The sequence below is a fragment of the Elephas maximus genome, chromosome 22 (assembly GCF_024166365.1).
Source record: "Elephas maximus indicus isolate mEleMax1 chromosome 22, mEleMax1 primary haplotype, whole genome shotgun sequence".
Lineage (NCBI taxonomy): Eukaryota > Metazoa > Chordata > Mammalia > Proboscidea > Elephantidae > Elephas > Elephas maximus.
In genome coordinates this window covers 42,342,502-42,369,239 of record NC_064840.1, presented here as the reverse complement: position 1 = coordinate 42,369,239, position 26,738 = coordinate 42,342,502, and the positions used below count along the sequence as shown (strand labels likewise).

At 36.2% G+C, this 26,738-nt stretch overlaps 1 protein-coding gene across 10 annotated transcripts in view; it reads left to right on the top strand.

Moving 5' to 3' along the window:
- MSRA (methionine sulfoxide reductase A) overlaps positions 1-26,738 on the top strand; it is an 816,105-nt gene that overhangs the window by 78,450 nt on the left and 710,917 nt on the right. Inside the window, exon 1 of one of the 10 annotated variants that reach the window (XM_049866289.1) lies at positions 6,640-9,402. The exons of 7 other annotated variants lie outside the window; for them this stretch is intronic. The gene's annotated coding sequence lies outside the window, so the exon portion shown is untranslated. Of the gene's footprint in view, positions 1-6,639; positions 9,403-18,067; positions 18,077-26,738 lie in introns of those variants that run through there. 2 more of the 10 variants (XM_049866295.1, XM_049866291.1) reach the window with 2 other exon arrangements.

The window sequence follows — 26,738 nt, the reverse complement described above, 5'->3', positions numbered from 1 at the left end:
CTTTACATTTCTCACGGGCCAGAAGCCTGGGCAAGGGCCCAGCTCTTGCTCCACAGCTCTTTGCTGCCCTCTACTGCCCACAGCAAATGGCAGCTAACCCTTCCAGGGCCAGCTAGCTCATAGGTTTTGATACCTGGATCATTGCAATAGTCTTCTGGTCTCTCAGTCATTCAGTTCATCAAACAAATCATAGCCAGATAAATCTTCCTAAAATATCATTTCACCTGAGAAGCAGCTCAATTGTACTTTTTAGGTGCATAGACTGGAGATAGTCAGCCTGGGTTCAGACCCAGCTCTACCGTTTATTAACTGTATGATCTTGGGTAAGTTAAGTAAACTTTCTATGCCTCAGTTTTCTAGTCTGAAAAATGAGGTTGATAATACCCTTATGAAGTGGGTATCATTGTTATGTGCCAATGATCTCGAAGGTGGCTCAGGACCAGACAATATTTTGTTCTCTCATACATGGGGCCACCATGAGTCAGAGCGGAAGGCAACTAACAGTAACAACAATAATATTGTTATGAGGATTTAATGAAATAAAATGAGAAATATTTAGAACAGTGTTTGGCACATTGTAATGCTAAATAGCTGTTAGTTATTGTTATAATTATTACCACCCTTCTTTTAGGATTTGCTGTAGACCAGCATTTTCCAAAATATGGAAAATAATTCAAGTTGTTATTAGCTGGTTCAAGGGCATGGCGTTGAATAACAATCACATAGTGAAAAAACTATTCCTTTTTTTCAACTGTCTTTTAGCTTTTCTGATTATATCATGATGGAAGTGTCAGCTTGGTACTGAATGTTTTTAATCTTTCTCCAATACTTGATAATAATCTTTCAGCTATGCTGTTGTTGTTAGGTGCTGTCAAGTTGGTTCCCAGTCATAACGACCTTACGTACAACAGAACGAAACACTGCCTGGTCCTGTGACATCCCACAATCGTTGTTAAGCTTGAACCCATTGTTGCAGCCACTGTGTCAGTCTCTCTCTTTGAGGGTCTTCCTCTTTTCCACTGACCTACTTTACCAGGCATGGTATCCTTCTCCAGGAACTGATCCCTCCTGATAAGATGGCAAGGGACAGCTATAGGCTTTCAGAATTTAAAAATAGCCATTTTGACAGAGTTTTTCTATTTCTGGCAAATGATGCTGGTTTTCCATTTATAATTATAATATAAATGTCTTTTAAAATTAATCTAGGTTAACAAAGGTGAGTTTAAAATACTAAGTAAATATTAAATATGTCATACTGTAGCTTGATACATGGCAAAAACATGAACATGGTCCACAAATGCCTGAAGTTGGAGGAGCACATGCTTTTGGCCTTCACCGTCTGTCTTCAACTGGCCTGGCGCATTTTCTGCTCTCCTCATGGGCCTCTATTATAGCCAGACTGCCCCATTGATTACTGACATGTTCTGAGCATTTCTAATTTTTTTTTTTCTCAAGGCTGCCTTCCCAGTTCCTCTCCACTTTCCCAATTTTCACTCATCCTTAAACCCCCCATTCAAAACTGACGTTCTCTGCAAGGCCTTCCGTCCATACCTTGGCTCTAGTCTCCTTCATCTAGACCTTGACATGCTCATCATCTGTTCCATTTTCGGTATATGATTCTGTTATTTCCATGTGTAGGTCTTGTTTCTTCAGCTGGAAGAAAAGGACTGGACTATCCTTTAGGACGGGGGTGTGATATTATCTTAATACTCTTATTAGGGTATTACAGTGCCTTGGATGCAATAAATATTAGTAAATATTTTATTCTAACTGCTGTGTTTCTGAATTGAAGTATAATTTATATACCACCAAATTCACCTATTTTAAATTCACCTGTTTTAGCTGTACTGCTAGATCATTTAAAATAAATTTATACAGTTGCATAACCATCAAAATAGTCCAGTTTTACAACTCTTTCATCACCCCTAAAAATTCTCTCTTGCTATTTGTAGTCACTCCCCTCTACCACCCTCAGGCCCAGGCAACGTTTGATCTATTTTCTGCCTTTATAAAGAAATTTTAAGTAAATGGAATTATGCAACATGTAGCCTTTTCTGTCTGGCTTCCTTCACTTAGCAAAATGTTTCCGAGGTTCATCCATGTTGTTGCTTGTATTAGTGGTGTTTTTGTTTTTATTACTTAGTAAAAAAAAAAAATGTAGCAATGGATATATTACATTTTGTTTATCCATTTACCACTTGGTGGATATTGACATTTTTGGTTTTCGGGTATTACGAATAATACTGTATGAACTTCACATGCATGTCTTTGTATGAATATAAGTTTTCATTTCTCTTGGGTAACTAGGAGTGGAAATTACTGGGTCATATGGTAACTGTAGGTTTAACTTTAAAAAGCTGCCAAATTGTTTACCATTTTATACTCCCAAAAGCATTGTATGAGTGTTCCAGTTTCTCCACGTTGTAGGCAACACTTTGTATTGTGTGTTTTTTTTTTTCTTATAGCCATTCTAGTGGGTGATTAGAGATGAATCAAGGGTGACTTGGATTTTCAGGTTGAGTATTTGGTGTTTGGTACTACCATTTAATGGGAGGCTGAGAGAAGAATGGACATTTTGAGGAAAATCGAGAGTTTTGGTTTAGCCAAGTTGAGTTTGAGATGCTTCTTAGCCATTCAAGAGGAACTATTAAGTAGGTAGCTGGATATAGAGGCCAACTATGTTCATTCCATCTATGTAAATTTATTAAATAATGCACCCTGAGATAGCTGCTTCAATTTTCCGTATCCTAGATGTCTGTCTGATGGTTGGGACAAGTCATAAAACTTGTGATGTCAGTTTTTTTTAATCTATAAAATAAAATAATACGTGTCCTTCCTCCAAAGGTTGGGTGAGGAATGAATGAGTTAAGGAGTGTGAAAGTGCTTATTGTTATTGTCTAACCGCTTATTTTGCACATAACAGGTGCTTAGCAAACACTGACTTAATAAATCGAAGAATGCAGGTAATAACCAAGTATGTAATGGTGGAAAAAGGGAGAGAGGGAGGGAGGGAGAAAAGAGAAAGAGTGGAAGAGAGAAGAGAAAGGAGGAGAGAGGGAGGCAGAGAGAGGAAGGAAAAGAGTGAGAAGAAGGGGAGGGGAGAGGGAGAGAAAGAGAGAGAGAAGAAAGGAGAAGGAGGGGGGAGAGGGAGAAGAAGTGGGAAAAGGAAAGAGAGGGAGAGAGAGACATGGGAAGGGTGATCCATCAGAATTCCAAATTTGAGCTTGGTGGAAAATGGAATTTATCTTTTATTTTATGGCACCAGGAAGACAACATGGAAGAGTTAGGATTTTACCAGAAATTTAAATGATAACATTTACCACATAAAGCATAACGGTTTGCATGTGTTTTATCTTAATACAAGACTTTAAACTTCTCGAGGATTGGGGCCATTTCTGATGTGTCTCTGTATTTCCTAGAGCCTTAGCTTGCTGCTTTTACCATAATATGAACACAGCAACAAGTAAAAAAAATTAGCATGAAAATACCTTGCGGGGGAGAGCGTGGTTGGCAAACAAATGTAGAAGATGCACATTATTTACGTAAAAATATGGTAATCTACTTTCTGTGTCACTGGATTTGCCTATTCTAGACCTTTCATATAAATGGAATCATACAATATGTGGACTTTTGTGCCTGACTTCTTTCATTTAGCATAATGTTTTCAAGGTTCATCCATTTTGTAGAATTTACCAGTATTTCATTCCTTTCTACTGCTGAATAATATTCTATTGATGGGCTTTTTGGATTGCGTCCACTTTTTGACTATTATAACTAATGCTGTTATGAACATTCATGTAGAACTTTTTGTCTAATTCAAGAGATTTATCGTTCTAGCTCTTATATTTAAGTTTGTGATCCATTTTCAGCAATTTTGCATATAGTTTGAGATCAAAAATTTTGATGTGGGGGTCCAAATTCATTCTTTTCATGTGATATTCAGTTGTCCTAGCACCATTTGTTGAACAGAGTATTCTTTTCCCCATTGAAGTTTTGTGGCACCCTGTTTAAACCAATTGACCATGAATGTATGGGTTTATTTCTAGACTCTCAGTTCTATTCCATCTATATTTCTTCCCTTATGCCAATATTACACTGTCTTGATTACTGTGGCTTTGTAGTAAGCTTTGAAGTTGGGAAGTATGAGCCCTTCAGCATTGTTCTTTTTCAAGATTGTTTTGGCTATTCTGAGTTGCTTGCATTCCCATATTAATTTTAGAATCAGCTTGTCAATTTCTGCAAAAAAGCCAGCTGAGATTTTAATGGGATTGCATTGAATCTGGGTCAATCGTGGAAGTATCTTAACAATATGAAGTCTTTCAAATCCATGAGTATGAGATGTCCTTCCATTTATTTAGGTTTTTAATTTCTTTCAACAATATTTTCTAGTTTTCAGTGTGCAAGTCTTGTGCTTCTTTGATTAAATTTATTCTTCTTAATGCTATTGTGATAGAATTATTTTCTTAGTTTCATTTCTGGATTTTTCATTGCTAGTGTGTAGAAATACAACTACTTTTTGTATGTTGAGCTTGTATCCTGCAACCTTGATGAACTTGTTCATTAGTTCTAGTAGTTTTTCTGTGGGTTTCTTAGGATTTCTAGGTACAACATCATGCCATCTGCAAATAGAGATAGTTTTACTTCTTTTCCGATTGGGATGCCTTTTATTTCGTTTTCTTGTCTAAATGCTTTGGTTAGATCCTCTAGTAAAATGTTGAATGGAAGAGAAAAGAGCAGACATCCATGTCTTATTCCTGATCTTAGGGAGAAAGTTTTCAGTTTTTCACCATTAAGTATCATGTTAGCTGTGAGCTTTTTGTAGGTGTCCGTTGCAGTTCGAGGAAGTTCCTTTCTTTCCCAGTTTGTTGAGTGTTTTTATCATAAAAAGGTGTTTTATTTTCTTAAATTCTTTTTCTGTGTCTATTGAGGTAGTCATTTGGCTTTTGTCCTTTATTTGATTTATGTGGTGCATTACCTTGAACAAACCTGCATGCTTGGAATAAATCTCACTTGGCCATGGTTTACAGTCCTTTTTATAAACTACTGAATTTAGTTTTTTAGTATTTTTGCACAGCATTTGTAAGGGGTAGGGGCCTTTAGTTTTCTTTTCTTGTTATATTTTTGTTGGTTTTGGTGTCCGTGATATCGGCCTCATAGAATGAGTGGGGAGGTGTTCTCTCCTCTTTTTTGGAAGAGTTTGTGAAGGATTGGCATTTCTCCTTTAAACCTTAGTTAGAATTCTCTACTAAAGCCATCTGGGCCTGGAATTTGTGTGTGTGTGTGTGTCTGTGTGTGTGTGTGTGTGTGAAGGGCATTTGTTGATTACTAATTCAATCTTTTTACTTGTTATAGGTCTATTCAGATTTTTAATTTCATCTTTAATCAGTTTTGGTAGCTTCTTCTGAGAATTTGTCCATTTTTTTTTAAGTTATCTAATTTATTGATATACAGTTGTTCACAATATTCACTTATAATCTGTTTTACTTCTGTAAGATTGGTAAAAAGTGCCCCTCTTTCATTTATGATTTTAGTAATTTGAATCTTCTCTCTTTGTTCTGGTCAATCTAGTTAAATGTTTGTCAATTTTGTTGATCTTTTAAAGAACCAACTTTTTTTTTTTAATTTTCTCTATTGTTTTTCTGTTTCATTTATTTCTACTCTAATGTTTATTTTTTCCTTCCATCTGCTAGGTTTGACTTTAGTTTGATCTTCTTTTTCTAATTTCTTTAAGGTAGGAATTTAGGTGACTGACTTGAGATCTTTCTTTTACAGTGTAGTTATTTATAGCTATAAATTTCCTTCTGAGAACTGCTTTCACTGCATTTTATAAGCTTTGGCATTTTATGTCTTCAATTTTGTCATCTCAAACTTTTTCTATTTTCCTTTTGAATTGTGTAAAAGTGTGTTGGTTAATACTGACATATTTGTGAGTTTCGCCAATTTTTTTCTGTTATTAATTTTTAATTTCATTCTATGTGATCAGAGAATTTACTGTGTGTGATTTCAGTCCTTTTACATTTATTGAGGCTTGTTTTATGGACTAGCTTATGGTCTGTTCTGGAGAATGTTCCATGTGCAATTGAGAAGAATTTATATTCTGCTGTAGCATAGTGGTTAAGAGCTACGGCTGCTAACCAAAACATCAGCAGTTCAAATCCACCAGCTGCTCCTTGCTACCACTTTTATTCCCTTGTCCTTTCTTTTACTGTATATTTTTGAGTTATGTTTTTAGTGGTTCCCCTGAGTACTGCAGTTGCCATCTTAATTTATAGCAGCCTATTTTGGATTAGTAGGCAAATGGTTAAGCACTTGACTACTAGCTGAAAGGTAGGCAGCTCAGACCCACCCAGAGATGTCTTGGAAGACATGTGTGGTGCTCTGCTTCTGAAAGGTTAAAGTCTTGAAAATCCTAGGGAGCAGTTCTACACATGGGGTCGCTTTGAGTTGGAATCAACTTGGTGGCAACTAACAACAACAAAAACAATTTGCATTAATACCAAGTTAATTTAAATAGCGTACAAAAATTTTGCTCCTTTATAGCTCCATTTTCCTCCCTCCTTTATGCTGTTATTATCACAAATTACATCTTTATCCATTATGTGCCCATCAGCATAGATTTATAATTATTGCTTTATATAATTGTCTTTTAAATCAGATAGGAAAAGAAGGGAGTTACAAACAGCAAAAAATACATTTATATTGTCTTTTATATTTTCAAAAGTAGTTACTTTTACCAATGCTCTTTATTTCTTCATGTAGATTCAAATTACCGTCTAGTGTTACTCATTTCAATCTGAAGGACCTCCTTTCTTGTAGGGCAGGTCTGCTAGTGTTGAACTCTGTCATGTTTTGTTCATCTGGGATATCTCAAAGTCTTTTTGTTTCTTGAAGGATAATTTTGCTGGATGTCAAATTCTTGGTTGATATGTCTTTTCTTTCAACCCTTTGAATATATCATCCCATTGTCTTCTGGCCTCCATGTTTTCCGATTAGAAATCAGCTGTTACGCCTATCGAGGGTCCTTTGTTGCTATGAGTCCGAATCGACTCTCCATGGCACCAGGTTTTTTTTTTTTTTTGGTTTGTACTTGATGAGCCGCTTCTCTCTTGCTGCTTTCAAGATTCTCATCTTTGTCTTTCAGAAGTTTGATTATGAATTGAAAATCCACTGTGATCCTTCCTACCTTTAATTACCCATCAGAAAAGATAGCATGGGACATTTTGTTAATGCTTTAATTCAACCTTTGTGAAATCTTTATAGCATTTCTCTAATCTATCAACTTTATGACTTAGTAATACATTGGTTTGATTTTCATTATCATAATTCATATGTTCATAGAACTTCAGAGTGATAATTATGTGATCCATTCTCATCAATCATTTGCTTGATGGATTTGTTGATCACCTGCATATGGAAGGCTCTGTGTGAGACTTGTATTGTTTTGAGATAAGTAACACATAGTCCTGCCTGTGAGGATAACACATTTGATTGGCAGAGCACCACACTCAACTAACTACAATACAATAGGACTATAAGATGGACGTATGTTATGAGTATAATCAAAGAATTATGGAATCACAGAGGAGGAAGTTATTGATTTTCATATTTGATAAACAAACTGAGGATTAGACAGATCAAGCAATTTGAAACCTTGAGGTCACGTAAATTAGAAAGTGGCAGAGCCAGGGACTAGAACCCATTTGTTTGGGTTCTTTATATGAAACTACGGGACTGTAGGGTGTAACAGTTCTGTATTTTCAAGCTTCAAAGGTAAAAATGATTTTTTAAATAAGGTAAATGTGTGAAGCACATACTGGCTATTTTGCCTCAAGAGGCATACATGCTACAAATAAATGTATGGTCATTAGAATGTAGTAGTATAAATGTAACAAATAAGTGACTATGTTAAAACGTGAGTATCAAAATATGAAAAGATATTTAATTTTGCTAGGTCCACATTGTTTTTTCTTTCCCTTTTTATTGCTATTTCTGTTTTTGAAAAGAACCTCCCATCCTATCCCCCTCCCCACGGCATCTCCAGCAAAGTTTGGAATAGGTAAACTTTATATTAGAATTTCCTTAAAAATACGATTTACTGGTCAGAGCCTACATTCTTTTCCCATAGGATAATGACTTATTTGGTCATACAGTATTAATTTTAATCTGCATGCTTCCTTTTCTATTCTCCCATGATTCTTTGCAGCAGGACAAGGAAAACTAAGTCTTATAAAATGAAATACAGTACGTGCTGCTTATTAAATTTACATACATCTCTTCTCACAGGAGATTTTTGATTCACTGCATTGTGCATATGTCGCATATGGACATTTCTAGGAAACAGATTCCTTATTGCTGAGCAGTGAGTGGCTTGCAGTACTCCATTATTGCTCTGGGAATGTGTTAGTAATGATTATGAAAGGTAGGATACCGTGAAATCTGCAAGGTGATTTGGCAGAAGTCGATGCTGTTGGTGCCAGGATTTGGGTACCATACCACAGTTTCCTGTTTTCAAATGTATTAATTGATCTGCAAAGGACATCTTTTGGAGACAAGAATTCAGACAGACTGGCACAGGCTGGAGCTCCGCCAAGACTGCTCGGAAGGTTGCCATACTGGGAGTAGAAGAGTGATGTGAGAGAGAGAGAAAGAAAGAGAGAGAGGGGCAGAGTGAGAGGGAGAGCTGAGGAAAGAAAAAAAAAAAGGCAAGACTTGGCACAGCTCAGTCAGATCAGCTTCTTTTGTCTGCTTTCTCGGCTTGAGCTTCAGGAAGGAAAACCGTCCAGGGGTACAGACAAACTCAGAACTTTTTGTTTTTCAAACTCAGAAGGTTTTTTTTTTTTTAACTCTCTTGGGCTCTTTGAAAGTATTGGTACATACAGTGACTTTAGTCATCAGTATTAAGGGAAATAAAATGCTGTTTTCAAAATGAAGCTTCCACAGTGTCCATGCATTTGGGAAATACTGTATTTGATTTTTTGCATGTATGATTATACCATGAGAGACAGGACTAATTTAGAAGATGGCAAGGCAAATTTTAATTAGAGAGGATATGAATTTTTTACAAAATAAAGTCTGTTCATCAATACAAACCTGCTTTCAAACCAAATCAGACATCCTTCGGAATGTGTCCAGAACGTAAGTTTTTAGATTTTATTTTATTTTTTCCCATTTATAGGCATTAACTTTTCAAGGAGCCTTTCTAAGATTTTATGCAACCCAGTCAAGAAGTCAGGGTAAAAGTTGTTCTATGTGTTTAAGAAAACATTTTCTTAAAGCAGCAGCTTTTATTTCTGCTGCTTCCTGCTGTCCTAAACTATATCCCCCAGCAATTAGTGACAACACTGAAGACCAGAAAGGCAAGCTGAAGACACCCAGACTTCGCTTGAAGGGCAAACAAGAAATGTGAGCTTGGTCATTATTTTTTTTTGTGTCTTTGCTCTGAACCATTTTTGGAGGGTTGGGGAGGGGAGTGGGTAGGTGTCTATGTCTAAAAGATGTGTGCGATTAGTGAATTCTCATTGTGAGAAGGAAATGATAAAAGGTAATTTTTGTAATTTTGGCAGAATGGCTGGGAATGGTAGAGAATAGAAATCTAAATGTTTCTTGAGAATTAGAGGATAGAAATCTAAATGTTTCTTGAGGATAAGAAGTAGTGAGCTGTATTTGAAATACTTTGAGAAAAATTCCATTGTTTTTAGTTGGTTAGATTTTTATAATTAAACGATTACTATAGCTTGGCTCTCAAAATTTTTTAAGAAGGAAAATCTGGAAAGTTCATCGATTTTCTTTTTAAAACTATCTGGTGTCTTAGTTATATATATACTTTATATCTAATTTCTTAACAATAAATACTACCTATTAGGCCGGGTTATGGTTGGATTGTGATAGTTCTGCTCTGAAAATCAGCATTTTTGTAGGAGAGGGTAAGTGTAAGCCACGTATTTTTGTGGACCTCCCTCCTTGCTAGTAAGTATTCTAATTTAAAAAAAGAGAGTTTGAGTTGTAGGATTAGGTTATGACTTATTATAACAATATATCTTTTTTTTATTTTATATATTAAAAGAATAGAAGAAAATCGTATATGTTTACATAAGTGCTAATCATTTTGGACAGTATAAAAGACTGTTCCAGGATCTATGCTTTTGTTTTGAGTATGTAATTATTAATTTGTTAACCCTTTGACAAAAAAAGGAAAGATTTTTTCTTTATAGTTATATTATTTTCCACCTTACGTTGTCAATATTTTTAAATGGTATTTATAGAATTAGAATGATACATCAGCAATTCTGAGAATGGCATTTAATATACAAATATGATTTAGTATGAAATCTAATATAAGTGTTTGAATAGTTAAGCTAATGTACTAATCAACATTTTGATGTTCAATAAAATGAAATTACTTTTATGTTTATGTGAGTTGCCAAAATGACAACCTTTGTTTTATAAGCTTCTTTATACACTACCTTGCTCATAATCCTAAAATGGATGCCAAGACATAAAAGACATGCTGATAGTCTCTGGAAAGGAAATGTTTGCATGACTATAGTCTTCTATTTTGAATAATCACAGGATCATTCATGCCTGTACTAAAAACCAACAATATTTGAAACAAAAAGAAAGTTCAGTAAATAAGTTTAAATGAGAGCTACATTTTAATATTGTCCATCTTATTACCGATTTTTATTTACTTTAATTTACTTCTTGAAAATTTAACATAACCTCTTCTCATTTTGGTTGCTAATTATATAACTTCTTTAATTTATCTCAGATAATTTTTTTTCTTAAAGTTTGAAGAATCTTTACTGGCTTATTTTTTAACTTCTTTGCAGCGAACTCAGTGAGAACAAACTTATCTTATATTCAAACTATTTTATGTCCACGTATTATTTTCTAACACTACAATGAAGGGTAGATAAATTAAGAAATGAAGATGTCAGAAGATACTTTAAGAAATGTTAAATTTCTCGGTTTTCGTAGAACTATCTTTTATAGTTTATTAGACTTAAGATTTTATAAATATCAGCTGTTATATCCCATGAAGTTTCTTAGCAATACATTATCTCTGGCCTACTTGTTACATACCTTAAAATGATGAAGTTCCCTATTAAGATACTTCTTGTTACCTGGTATAATAAATACTCCTTTGTACAACCATTTTTAAAGATATGTTTAAGAAATTGTGTGGATTACATTTTTAAAAAACATACATTCAGGTTTAACATAACACATGGGTCTTTACTTTTAGACTTTCTATTAACAAACACATTGACCTATAAAAAAAAACTTTTAATTATTTCCACATGAGAATATTTCAGATCTTATTTTAAAGTGTATAAATGCAAGTGGTTTGATTGTAAATGAACTCTATTTCAGCATATATTCATTGTAGTTTGAAATGTATATTTCGAAGTAGAGTTATTAAGACAGATTAATATTTAACTACTACTTGATAAAGCTATAATTAAATTCCATTTGGATGTATATACCTGAACATACAAATACCTTATTTTATAAACAATTCATGAGCCTCTCAAGGGGGCTTAGTCCAGTATTTTATAATTATTTATTCATTTATTCAACAAATGTTTAATGAGCACCCACTTAAATATGCTAATATTCTATTGAAGTTATTTTGGGCAATAGGGAAGGAAGCCACATAGATGAATGGAAGAGGGAATAGACTTAAAACAGAGGTACAAAAGCCTAGTTAGAAAAGAGCAGTACTGCCAATGAGATTTCTTCCCATAAAGTATGTTAAATTTTATTGCACAATACATGTATTATAGAATGTTATTATAAAAAATCAGGAAATTAGGTGTAGTTCATATAGTTATAGGAATTTTGTTTTAACCATTGTTTAGACTGCTGCATCTTATTAGTCAAAAAGCTTCAGTTGTTCAAGTTTTCTGACAGATGTGTAAAATAAGCAATTCAAATGCTGTGAGGAAGAAATGGGGAAGATTGAACCACTGCTCACATGCTAGATTTTATGTATGTTGAAGCAAGTGTCGCTGACCCTTTCCAAGATGTGGCTGTAGTGTAAAAGGCAGTGACCTAATTGTAAGAGATTTTTTCTTTCCATTGTTTTCTTTTGTGAGAAAGAGGAGGAAGAGGCGGCCAATTCCACATCCTTAAGCCAGCATGGCTCTTTGAAAGTAAGTTTGATGGGGGCAGTGTATTTTAAAGGGACCAATCAGTTCACTTCATGTATTCTCTAGGGTAATTATTTATGTTTTTTTATCCTTAGCTTTGTTCACTAACAAAAAAGACTCATAGGTATAACACATCTTTTGACTCTAGATGTAAGTGAGCACTAAACTTAGTAGCTTACTTTATCGCATGCAGTTGTTCTCTAATATAATAAAGAAAGTATAGGTTCATATTCTGAAAAAAAAAATAATAATTCTGAAGAGGAGATAAAAGTCAGGGAGATAAGCTCGGAGGCTGTTGTGGTAGCCAAGGCCTGTGGCAGGGATGGTGGCTGATGGGATGGAAATAAGGAATGTTTCAGCAGCAGGTATGCACTGCTGAAGTAATTCCATAAATATTCCCAGAGGCCCTACTACTCTGTGCCAGTCAGCATGTAGGATGTAGGGGATACAAAGATATAATTTCCACCTGTAAGGAATTCATAGTATAGTGGGGAGGAGTAGGGTAGGAATAACTGATATACGTGTATCTCTTGATAGTTTACCAAATGCTTTCACCTGGTATCTCATTTCATCCTAGCAGCAATGTCTAGTACAAGGACTGGTATAATGGACACTCAATAAGTGTTTACTGAAGGACTAAACCATTAAGACTGCTCTTGAATCTTATTTAAGAGAATTTTTTTCCTCATGGTTGAGAAACAAGAAGCACTGTGCTTGTTTTTACCTTGAGTTTGTGTTGCTGGTGGGGTGGGGGGTGGTGTGGAGCCTAAGACCACATTCTTTTTGACTGTGTTAGGATCACCTGAGGTAGCCATTGTGGACAGTATAAGATAAGGGCTTGGGTGGTACACAATGGCCCTGACTTCCATTCCCTCTTCAGCGGGCCTCCATTCTCTTGTGTTTTCTCTGTCCTAGATTCTCCAAAGGATCCCATAATGTCTGTTAGGATTTGTTGGTGTAGGCTAGGCATTGAGCAGACCAGCTGAATTGTCTAACAAGTTTAAAATATTTGTGAGCATGGAAAGAAGGATAAGGGAATGGAGACAGAGAGAATGTGTTAGGGAAAATGTGGAGAGCTGAGGGCACTCCTTCAGTCCTGTCAGTAACTTACACAGTGAGGCCTAGTAAAACTCTGAGGGTGTGTGTGGTACGTTGGGGTTAGAATGGAATATCAGAAACAATCAGTGCCAAGAGTGTGATAAGGCATTATAGGGGCTGTATAAAATGGTTGGTGAGGCCAGTTTATGTTGAACAACATCTTTCTAGATCTTTCTTTAGGGGTGTTTTGAATAGGGAGCAGAGTCAGGGCCATTGTGTATAGTTATGGAGTGTGCCTTGCAGAGAGATATCTGGCTGAGGGGGTGTTTGGGGACTGAAATTCAGCCCCTTCTCTTCTGCCCAAGCCCTGTGCCTTGGTGTGCTTGGATAAGGTACATGGGGAGCATGGGTGCTAGTGGTGGCTCTGGAGAGAATGGGCAGTAGGGACAAATCCGGGCTTGAAATTGCAATAGGAGGGATGATCAAATGGTTTAGGGTTGGGAAGGCAGCATCCCAGTATTTGGCCATGTGATTCAGGTGGTGTGGGGAATGTAGTCAGAAAAGTTCCCAAGAACATGGTGATAGGCAAAGATGAGTGAGTAGAAATTCCAGTAAAGTAAAAGAAAATATTCAGAGAGTACTGAGAGTTAGGCGTTTAGTTGAAACCTGATAGGTTGTGAATAATAGCACCAACTCTGGAAGGCTCAACTTAAAAGTTTGGTAATTGGACTAAGGTTATTTCATTTCTCTAAAAGGAAGTACAGAAAAGAAAAAAAAAAGGTTACTTGTTTGTATTCTGTATTCCACAATGATATAAGAATTAAAATTTCTCCTCTGTTTTTTACAGTTGAGGACCTTTTGTTCCTGTACAAATAAATACATCTCTAATATATGGATCTTGAGGTTTTGTAGAAAACAGTTTGAAATTATGATTTAGGTTTCAAGGTATTAGTACTTCTGTAGTGATGCCATGCTTTTTATACCACGTATTAATGCCTTTTTCCTTTGTTGTTTTTGTGTGCCATTGTATTGATTCTGACTCATAGCAACCTTATAGGGTAGAGTAAAACTGCCCCATAGGGCTTCCTAGGCTGTAGTCTTTATTGGAGCAGATTGCTAGGTCTTTACTCCTGTGGAGCCGCTGGTGGGTTTGAATCATCAGCCTTTCGGTTAGCAGCCAAGCGCTTAACCATTGTGCCAGCAGGGCTCCTGTTTTTCCTTTAGCCATTCTTATTTTCCCTTACTTGAAAAGAACAAATTGTTCTCAGGGATCTGAGAGTACTTTACCAACCAGTTGCTGCCAAATCCATACTAACTCATGGTGACCCCACGTGTTGGGTAGGGTTTTCAAGGCTGTAACCTTTGGGAAACAGATCATCAGGCCTTTCTTCTGAGGTACCTTTGGTTGGGTTTGAACTGCCAACCTTTTGGTATAGTAATTGTGTGCTTAACTGTTTGTGCTCCTAGGAACTCCTGAGAGTGCTTTACTTTAGGTATACTCAAAAGAAAGCTATTTTTGAAACAAATATTCCTTTAATAATATGTGTTAGAGAGGCTAGGCTTCAGAGTCTCACCAATCTGAGTTTGAATTTTGAATCCACTTTTTAATTGGGCACTTTGGTCAAGTTATATAGGCCTAGTTTCTTCACCTATAAAATGGGGATAATGATGTCTCCTTCAAAGGGCTGTTGGGAGGAGAAATAAGGAAATATATTCTCAACTCTTAACATAGTGTGTGACACATAGTAAGTATTCAGTAAATGATAGATATTATTTTTATTGTTTGTTTTTTATATGACACAATAACCTGGATAATCCCTGGGTTGTATATACCTTACATTTAGCTTATTTTGTTGGTGCTACGTGTCTTTGATTACTTGCTTAATTATAGTCAAGCTCTCAAATTAGGGACTGAGCCTTTTCTAATTACTAGCTTCTCTGAGATTATGTGCTTACCAGTAATGCATTGAATAAAAGATTTTAAATGAAGAAATGAAATTATAGTTCCTTTTTTAAATTAATTTTGAAAATTTATTTTTAAAAGTAGAAAAAACTTACTTGGGTAAGAATTCCATTTTCCTATTATTAGCGTGCTAGGTTTTATCAGAGGAGCTTTGGTGGCACAGTGATTAAAGTGCTTGGCTGCTAACAGAAAGCCCGGTGGTTCAAACCCATCGGCTGCTCCTCTCCACGTGAGAAAGATGTGGCATTCTGCTTTCGTAAAGATTTATAGCCTTGGCAAACCTATGGGTCCTGTAGGGTCGCTGTGAGTTGGGATCTACTTGATGACAGTGGGTAGGTTTTTTTCAGGCTTTTTAAACTTAGAAGAGGTCAATATATTAGAAAATGATCAGAAGAAATGAGTTGGACTGGAGGCTTTTAAAATTTCAGTGATAAAGTATTTCATTTGAATTGTTAACCTGCACTTGTGGTTTCAGGTTAATGACACAGATCTTAAAGATAATACATATGTCTTGAGAATAATAGGATTCTTAAAGGCCAATAGTGACAGTACTGGATCGCAGTGCTTGGTCACTGGCTAACTGGATGGGTGATCATAGGCAAATCTAAATTTGGAAAGTTGACTTTCCATCAGTAAAATGGGTGTCGTAATACTTACACCAAAGAGTTGTTAAGAATATTAGGTGAGAAAATATGCCCGGGAGCAATTTAACTGGCAAGTATTACACAATTTGAGAGAGAGTTATCTAGCTAGCCCAAGCACTTGACTGTTATTGGTGAAGATAGTGTACCTAGTTTTGTATGCCTTCCAGCTCTGCATGGTAGTAGACAATGGATTATGCACATATATCCTTTTAAAATGCTTTAAAATTTTAATTATGAAAAATTTCCAAAGATGTAGCAAAGTGATGAATAAAATACAATGAATACCCATGTACCTGTTATCCAGAATTAACAAATGCCATATTTACTTGCTGAAGATTTTTTTTTTTTTTTAGAAAATAAAATGTTAAGCGTATAACTAAAGTCCTATTCTTTCATCTCTGAAATTGGTGTAGAACATTTCCGTGGACTTTTTTGTAGTATCACTGCATACACATGTAGCCATAAATAACTAGTATTTTATATGATTTGAAACCTATAAATGGTTTTATACCGTTCCTATTCATTTGCAAACCTGATTTTTCACTTGGTACTGTTTTTTGAGATTTATCCATGTTGTTAATGTAGACCTATTATCCATTTTTCTGTTGGTGGACATTTACTTTTTTGCTTGGGCTAACCATGCTGTAATGGCCATCTTTGCGCATATCTCCTACACATACGTGTAATCTCTGTGGTAACCAAAACCCGTTGCTGTAGAGTCTATTCTGATTCATAGCAACCCTATAGGACAGAGTAGAACTGTTCCATAGGATTTATGTCTGTGGTAGATACCTAGAAATGGAGCTGAGTTACTTTACAACTTTGCTAGTAATGCCAAATTATTCTTCAAAGCATTTGTGCCAGTTAACATTCGTTTTGTTTTGTTTTTTTTTAATATAATTGTGTAAATAGTTTTTATTATAGTAAAATACACATAAAGTTTACCATTTTAACCATTTTAAAGTGTACTATTCAGTGGCATTTAGTACATTCACAGTGTCATGCAACCATCACCACTAATTTCAGAATATTACCCCAAAAGGAAACTCCATATCCGTTAAGCAGTCACTCCCCATTCCCTCCTCCTCCAGTTCCTGGCAACCCAGTTAATATTCTTGCACTAAGATATCAAAGTTCTCATGTCTCTATATCTTCACCAATGTTTGGTATTATCAGACTTTAAATTTTTTATCAATCTGAGGGGCAAGACATGTACCACTGTTATCTTTATTTGCATACCTGATTACTTAGTGAGACTGAATATCTTTTTATATTAGCAATTTAGATTTAAATTCTCTCTTTATAGTCTTTGCACATTTTTTTCATTAGGTTTGTTTTATTTTTACTGATCTGTGGTATATTCTATATACTAATCTTTTGTAACGTAGTTGAAAATATCCTCTTAGTCTTTGGCTTGTTTTTTCACTTTGTTTACGCTGACTTTTCAAATAAACTATGGTGTGTGCTTGGAAAATTGGGATGCTTGCATTTTTTACTTTCAAAGATGGTTTTACTGGTAATACTTAGAGTCCAATGTGTTGGATATACCAGAGAGGGATTGTGGTACTAATATTTCATTAGCATGACCAGAATTTTATCCCTTTAATTAATATGTTGAAAATAGAATTTCTGATTTGCCATATAGAATTTTGGTCTATTTGAAATCTTTGGGCAGATTCCTAGTTCTACAACATCAATTGCTGAAGTAAAGACTATTGTGAACCCAAAACCACTGCTGTCAAGTCGATTTCCGACTCATAGTGACCCTATTGTGCGGTTTTAGAGAATTAACAAATGCCATATTTACTTGCTTGCTTAGGATTACTTTAGAGTGCTTAGAAGAGCCTCCTAAGCACACTAGTAATTCCAGCACGTTCTGATTGCCTCAGCAACATTACCAAATAGTAAGTTCTCTGGCCCTTAGAAAGAATGTTCTGTTGATCTGATTACGGTGATTTATATACAGTGAATACTCTCAGTGCAATAAGCACTTTCTCCTTTCCCTAACCAGTAGTCTTGCTAACAAAATAATCTAATTGAGAAATTCAAACTGTTGAGGCAAGTGGAAGTGAGTTGTGGCTGAGTCTCCTTGTGTATCTTTTGTTGTGCAATCAAGTAGCAATTATTCAGCAACTTTCCTCACACTGTCTTGGCTAAACAAAACCCACCTAATCTCCCACATCGCTTTGCGAAACAAAGAACACAGAAAATACAGAAACCAGGAGGCATGGGGGCAGATGTTGTATGTTCTGCATGGATGACTACTCCTTTCTTTGCTGGTAACTATGTTTATGTAACTGCTTTAATAATTCTATGTGTATTACAAAATTTGAGTGGGAAAGTATATTCCTCTGATTTTTTTTTTTTTTTTTATACTGATAGAAAACCTAGTTGCTTGGGCTATTTGGTACCACTGCCTGTCTGCTGATAATTTGCCATAATAATAGGTAAAATTCTAGCTAGAAATTAACAGTTGATGGAAGACTGGGCTTGCAAGCCCAAACCTATAAAACAAGCCTTCCCGGTCTGGATTTGCAGATTTGCCTTTATTAAGGACAGATGTTGTATGCTTAGCTCAACGTATGTTTGCCTTACTAGCTTGCTCTTTAGTGTGGTGAATGAGCCTTGCAAGAGCATGGTAGGGAACCAGTTAAGTGTCCTCTCGTTGGGTGAGCTTTGATAATTCTTCTTTCATCCACTTAGTGAATTGTTCCCTGGAATTGATGTTTGTCACCAGTTACCATTCCTCTACTATTTAAAATTTTACAGAAAACCCTATTAAAGAATGTATGATAATAATGACCATCATTTAATTACAAACTGTTTTCTATATGTTATGTAAGTTACTGCAGCTCTGTGACACACTCACACACACATTTTAGGTAGGAAAATTGAGGCTCAGAGAGAAGTGCCTGGCCTAGTTTGTAGCAATACCAGGGCTCGAATCATGTCCTCTGCCTCCAAATCCCTTCTTCTTTCCATTTATCTGCGATTGTTCATTCTGTGACAGAGTTGCCTGTAGAAAATCAAGTTGTTACCCTTATAGTAGTCCTTCCGTACAGTATTTGGGACTGGTATTTAGGTAAATACGCTGTTCTCCATTCATTCATTCAAGCAGCCAACCCATCATTCATTTAATATCTGAGTGTCTATTAGGGCTAAGCAATGAACAAAGTAATACACAATCCTTGCCTTTATGGAGCTTATAGTATAATTGTGAGGAAAGACCTAACAAGTAAATGGAACAAAGTATAATGACTGTTGTAACAGGGGAAGAAGAGGGTTCTGGTTTAAAAAGTTGGCTTTCTTACCCTCAGCCTCTTTTCTCTTTTCAACATAGAGATTAAAAATTCATGTATTTCAAAGAATATGGCGCTCTTAGAATAGAAGACTTTTCTGAGTGCTTTTTATGTAATACCAAGTATAAACCAAACCAATTGCTGTTGAGTCAACTGCTGACCTTTTGGTTAGCCAAGTTCTTAACCACTGCACCACCAGGGCTTCACATCAAGTATAAAAACCCATTGTGGTCAAGTTAATTCTGACTCATAGTGACCCTGTAGGATAGAGTAGAACTGCCCCATAGGGTTTATAAGGAATGGCTGGTGGATTCAAACAGCTGACCCTTTGGTTAGCAGCCAAGCTCTTAAGCACTGAGTATACAGGTCCAGAAATAAACAAAGATTGCACAGTTTTCAGAATCTTAAAGATCATTTAGTTGGCCTCTATGTAGCCAAACCAGTGAGACCCTTTTTTCTTAGGAGATCCCAGAATTTCTAGGCAGCAGTTTCCCATGTTAAACAACACCCAGAAGAGAAGTGCATAATAAATTATTCTGTATGTCTCTGACACAAAGCATTATCCACACTTAATCTTCCACCTGGTTTCTTTTTAATGCTTTGGAATAACGGACCAGTGGAGATGAGCTTTGTTTGTCTATTTCTGGATACAAGTGCTAAAAAAGAAAGCAAAGAAGAGAAACACATGCAAACCCAACATGCAGTTAAAATAAAGAAAAAATGAGTTTTACTTCCAGGAGAGCTTTTGCCATTTTCTTAATGCTTATCCTCCTTCTGAGAGCTCATTATCGAAGAGAGTATGACAGTAGTTTACCATGGTGAATGGGTCCTGTCCGAGCCAGGGGATAAATAAGAGTTCTGATAAAGGCCAGAGGAACAGACAGAACTATACCTAAATTACCCCCAGATAGTTGCCAAGCTATTCTACTTTTTTAAAGACCTCCAGAGAGCATCCCCTAATTTCCTCTAGTTTCCCTTTTCAGTGTTTAATAACTTTTACTGTCAGGAAATTCTTCGTCATATTTAATCCAGTTTTCCCTTGCCACACCTCAAATCCATTTCTCTTGTCCTTGGTGGCCACAGAGAAGAGCAGGCCACTGTCTTCTGTATAATATCCTTAATGTTCTTGAAGGACACCAGGAAGTTTTTCCCGAGCTTTCACTTCTCCAAGTGAAATAAATTTATGGCTTTTCTTCTACCTGCCCCCCCTCCTTCTCAAGGGTCTTATTTGGAAATATAATCTGTGACATTTTGCTCTTTACACTCTGATCTGAATATTCACGAGGCCTGTTTTGCGATATCCATTGTTACAGACCCAGAGGGCAGGATCTTTTTATCACTTCTTTTGCTGTTGATTCACTGAATTTAACTGATGTTTGTTGACTTCTTTCTAGGTGTAAGGTGCCTTTTTAGAGGCTGAAGGGGATGGTAGGACTTATACTTGGAAGGAGGAACTCGAATAGCTCTTCCCAGTTATGCTCCTTCTGATAGTCTATGAATTAGAGCTACTGGTTTTTCTACCCTAATAAGAGACTTTATTCTGATTTACATTTCGAGTTTCCATTGACCTTATCCTCAGAAAGATATGGCCAAACCCCCAAAACCAAACCTATTGCTGTCGAGTCGATTCTGACTCATAGCTACTGTGTAGGACAGAGTACAACTGCCCCATTGGGTTTCCAAGGCTGTAATCTTTACAGAAGCAGACTGCCATATCTTTCTCCTGAGGAGTCCCTGGTGGGTTCGAATCACCGACCTTTTGGTTAGCAGCTGAGAGCTTAACTGCTGTGCCACCAGGGCTCCTTTAAAGATACAACATGCAAGTAAAATTAGAATTATCGTGTTTTCAGTGCTCTCCTCACTCATGATTTAATTTTATACATGCTACAAGGAAAGTTTCAATGGATAAACTTTGCTATGTAAATTATTGGTGAACATGTCTGTTTCCCATTAGATTCTGTATGATCTTCGGGAGGAGGTGTGATTGATCTTTGTATCTCTCCAGCACTTATCAGAAATGCTTGGCAGATTTTAAGCAAACTTGTAATTCTTGTTTGGTTGTCAAATGAGTTGTTGGGAAATTTACTCCTTTTTTTTTTTTTTTTAAAGGTCTTTGTCTTTTCACTCCATTCACTTAAACATAAAAGCAGCACAGAGCTTTTGCCTTGCTGCCAACATAGGCAGCCCTCCCACCTGTGCTGCCAAGCTTTTAGCAGATGAAATAAAAATCTATTTATAACTGGTCTCTGATGGATTTCCTCCCTACCTGTGGTAGTGCTCCATCAGCAGGTATACTGAACAGATGGAGAAAGGTTTTAATTTTTCAGTTCAATTAGATCAACTCTGTAGATTCAGACCAGTAAGTACATTCCCTTTCTCACTTGGTTTCCTCCTCTTGGCATTAAAATTGTTGAACATAGCAAAACACAAATTAAGACCAGGAGGTAAGATGCATATAGTACGTGACGTTAAAATAAGTGCTTTGGCAAAAGAACCAAATTTGACATCATATGATAAATCAGTTTTAACTTTTTTATCCCTAGTGCTTAATTTTTAATGTTATTTAAATTAATACTTGGAATGCTAAAATGCTAATGAGTATAAATGCCTTCTTTTTTCATATAATGCACTTTTAGCATTTGAAGTTACACATTTTGAAGGTACATCATTTTATTTGGAGAAACAGTTTGTCTCTGATAGTAGTTTAATTTGTATTATGAAAAATTTTTAATGAGGCGGGGAAGTCATTAATTTCGTGAAGCTATAAGCAAGGTACACGTTCATTTTACATTTCTTTTCACTGATATTTGAATTGTTTAATCTAGTGATCAGTGGTACCACGCAGTTCAAAACCAGTCTGAACGTGACCTTACCTAACTCTGCATTTTAACATTAGCCTGTCAAAGATAGGTTACCACAATTTCTGGTTTCAACATATGTAAAAGTACATTCTACTTACTATGTTTGCCCTTAGTAGGATGTATCTCTCTCACTACAAGATCCTAGATCTTATTTAGTCCCCAGCTTTCAGATGTGAGGCCAAGCCTGATTGCAGCCACATAATTCATGCATTCAGTAGACATTTATGAGCACCTGCCAAGTGTTATGACATTGGCATCAATGAGACTTCCATTTAGACCCACTTTGTTCCCTCAAAATTATTTAGCTAATATCTATTTGAAGATGGGTTTGAGTCAAGCAAGATTTGGTCTATTTCAGTATACTTTTTTGGTTCAGATTATAATGGAATCAGATTATAATTTTTTTTTTCTTCTTTCAGTTCTTAATTGTTCCTGGATGATGTTTCCAAGTGTATGGATTATCCAAATTTGTGTCTTGATTTCTAGCCTGCCTCCTGTTTTATTATTTACTAAGATTTATATGGCGGGGCGAATGGAACTGGAGCCAAAAGAGATGTTGGAATTCCAGTGAGTCATTCTCACTGCTGGCTAAAAGTGGGATGAACACTTAGTTTAATTAGGAGAAATAACATAAATGAGAACTATCACTTCTTACCTGTATCATTGTCTAATCAGTGCATTTGGAGATTCTCTTTAGTTGTTTTCTAAAAAGAATTTTTTACAGAAGCTCATATTTGGAGGGTAACTTAAATATTATTTTGCAAGACTACTTCTCTGGTCCTTCAGTTTGCTTTACGAACCTATGGCAAGTGATTGTCTTGTTTTCCACGACAGTGATGTCACTTTCTCATAGATTGACCCATATTATCTTTGTTAGCATAGTCTGTTGAGCTGTGATGCTGTGATCTTTATCCTACTGGTTTCATCTACTGATCTTTCTTTTACCTTTTGGGCTCATATAGAACAAATTCTAATTCTGACATGTGGCAGCCCTTCACATATTTGAAAAATGCCTCTCCTGTATTCAGCCATTTATAAAATGGCATAATTTAGTTACATGTTTCTCCTGTAAACCTCCTCTTTATTATGGAGTGGCTTGCAAAATGACAAGTAACTGGTGCAGTGTGACAAAGCTGGACCATCATCGTCCTTGCTAGAAGTCAAGCAAGCCTGCTAACTTCCTATTTGCCTGAGTATTTGACTAACTAGACTATTTTCTTCCCTCAGCAGGACAACAGGGTTTCTATTGTGTCCAGAGACAGGCAGGATATTTCTGGGCAGTGGGTTTTTTTAATCCTAGATTCACTTTGATCATTTGAACCTGGCTTCAGTGATTTCTTAGTACCCATTATAGGGCTATGTAATTATGATGTGTGAATGTATGGAGAACAGTGTTGGATAGGGTGTTTAATGACAAATTTGGGGCCATCTGGAATGTTTATATAGTCTATGAGCATAAACCTTTCCACCTCCATCTTAGCTCCTTCCCTCACTGCAGTGCTACACTACTGCATATTTCTGTCTCATAGGGCCACTTAATCTTGTCTCCTTTGAAAAGACTTTGTAAGAGCTAAAGATATAAGGTACTAGGATCTTAAGGTATATAAAATGAATTCCCAGGTTAATTACATTTATGATTTGTTCATCTCTTCTGGCTAGTAGCAAGTGAAATCATAGTAGGGAGTGGTTATCAGACAGTTTCAAGGGATTTTTTTTTACCATAGTGTTTATACATCATGCTCTAGTTCCAAAAGGAAGATTATGTGATTGGGGTTGAAAGTATCTTAATTTGAGAATGTTCAGTCTCTGGAGCATTACCTGGCACGTGGTTGGCATTCAGTAATGTTCACTGAATGAATGAATGAGTCAGAAGATTTTGTTCTAGCTTTGTTGCTACCATTGTTTCGAAATAGCTGTTGTGCCATACTAATGATAGAGTTTCCCCAGAGCCTCCTAATGAATCCTTACTAAACTACCACACTTGGGTGGCTATAGCATAGGGTTTCTCAAATCTCTATTAATCTGTCAAATTCTAAAGCCATTTTATATTAATGTTTCTCTCTCTTGGACAAATAGTTGTCTCTTGTAGGGTTAATCATACATGAATTATTTCGAACAACATTCATTCATCGGATGTTTTTTGAGCATTTACCATATGCAAGGTCCTATGCTAAGAGCTGAGGATATAGTGGTGAGCAAAACATTCAGGTCTCTACCCTCATGATGTATAATAGGGAACAGGCATTTACCAAATATATATATGTCATTTTGAGGACTAAGGTGCGCCTGACCCAAGCCATAGTATTCTCAATCACCTCATATGCATGTAAAAAGTTGGACAATGAATAAGGAAGATCGGAGAAGAATTGATGCCTTTGAATTATGGTGTTGGTGAAGAATGTTGACTATATCATGGACTGCCAGAATAATGAACAAATTTTTCTCGGGAGAAGTACAGCCGTAGTGCTCCTTCAGAGTGAGGATGGTGAGATTTCGTCTCATGTGCTTTGGACATGTTATCAGGAGGGACCTGTCCCTAGAGAAGGACATCGTGCTTGTTAAAGGGGAGGGTCAGTGAAAGGGAAGAAGGCAATGAGATGGACTGGCATAGTGGCTACAACAATGAGCTCAGACAGCAATGATTGTGAGGATGGAGCAGGACTGGGAAGTATTTCATTCTGTTGTATATAGGAATGCTATGAATCAGAACCGACTCAACAGCACCTAAAAACAACAACTATAGATAGATAGACTACAGATGGTAAGGGAAAAGTGTAGGATGTTATGAGAACATATTATTGAGCTACTACTATGTACCAGGCATTTTGCTAAGTACTAGGATTAAGTAGAGCAAGGATGTTAAGAAGAAGAGTGGTTTAATTAGATATAATCTGTCATCAGAAAACTCAAAATCTAGCTGCAGAGAAAGAGAAATAAACAATTATGACACAATATGAGACATCCTGTGAGAATTATTATGAGTGAAGGAATATCCAAACACAGAGGTAGGAGTGACCACTTCTGTTTCACAATTAAATTGGATCTTGAATGATGAATAGAATTGTATCAGGTGTAGAAACTGGGAGAGAACATTCTAGGTAGGGGAAAAACATGAGCAAAGACTTAGAGACATAAAACTACATGGGATTTACGGGGCCTGACAAATGCTTCTTTGTGGCTGGATCATAGACTTATAGATGGAGCTCTAGATGATGACGTGAGAAAGAGTTACAGTCATCTTGTTAAAGACCTTGCAGTAGAAAGATGGTATCCATTGAAAACTTTCAAGCAGCAAATTGCTGTGATCATTGGATTTATTTTTATTTCTGTGTATCAAGCACTTTACACACATCATCTCATTTAAACATCACAACCCCACTCTTATGAGGTACATTTATCATAATACATGGGGGAACTGAGACTTAATTGAATTGAGGACCACCTGGTGATTGCTGAGGTTATCTCTTCTCCTTAATGTTGTGTTCGTTCTTTTCCCTTGGTCAGACTTCCCAGAAATTTGCCTACCTTATTTTTCTTTTCAAAGAACCAGTTCTGAATTTTGTTTATTAATTCTAATAGATTTTTTCTTCTTTATTTGCATTTTGTTTCTTCTTTGACTCATTAATCAGTTCTGATACCCAAGTCCTAGCTTTTATCCTCCTTATTTAAAAAAAATATTGCACTACAGTCAAGTAGAGTTCATTCCAGAAACACAGGATGGTTCAATATTAGGAAACTTATTATTGTAATACTAGAAAAAAAACTTTTTTTTTTTTTCTAGTAATGGATCATATTAATTCTTTAGGAAAGAAACTCTATGTGATCATCCAGATAGACACTCCAAGGCCATTTGATTAAATTCAACATCTACTTTTTCTTAAAAATAAAGAAACAAAAGCTTTTTGTAAATGAGATATAAAAAGGAACCTCTCATATGGTAGAGAATATCTACAAAAAAACCATTGGCGACATCATCCCTCTATTGGTGAAACAGAAACTTTCTTACGAAAGTCATGAGCCTGCTATAATGATGTTTATTTAACCTTGTTTTGCAAATGGTAGCTAATGCCATTAAACAATATAAAAGAAATGAGAGATGTAAATATTGGAAAGGAAAAGAAAACATTATTTTCAGATATGACTACCTGGAGAGCTCATGAAGAGATATTTATTAAGTACCTACTCTGTGTTACACCCCCGACTCGAAAAACTTGCAGTATAATGGGGAAGACATTCAGTTAAACCAGCAATTACAATCTAGCATTATAAATTCTATGATGGAGAAAACCCAAAGAGCTATGGGAGCATAATAAATCCCTCCAAAAACAACAACAAAAACCCAAAACCCAAAACCCAAATCCATTGCTGTTGAGTCAATTTCGACTCATAGCAACACTATAGGACAGAGTAGAAATGCCCCCATAGGGTTTCCAAGGCTTTAAATCTTTGTGGATGCAGGCTGGTGGGTCTTCCTCCCATGGAGCGGCTGATGGGTTCGAACCACCAACCTTTCAGTTAGCAGCCCAGCACTTTAACCACTGGGGCATTATCCAGCTTTGAGGGATTGTGGGGGGCCGGGGGTGGGTGAGGTTTTCTGTTCTTCAGACGTGTTAGGCTGATTGCTGACTCGGCCTTTTGCTCCTGCTGTTCCCTCTGCCCGGCACTTTTATTCATGTCAACTTTTTTCGTTTTGTTCACCACAATTGTCGCCTTCTGCAATGGTCTCATCTGTTTCTTACTTGTTTATTGTCTGTCTCTATCCCTATCACCTAGAATATATG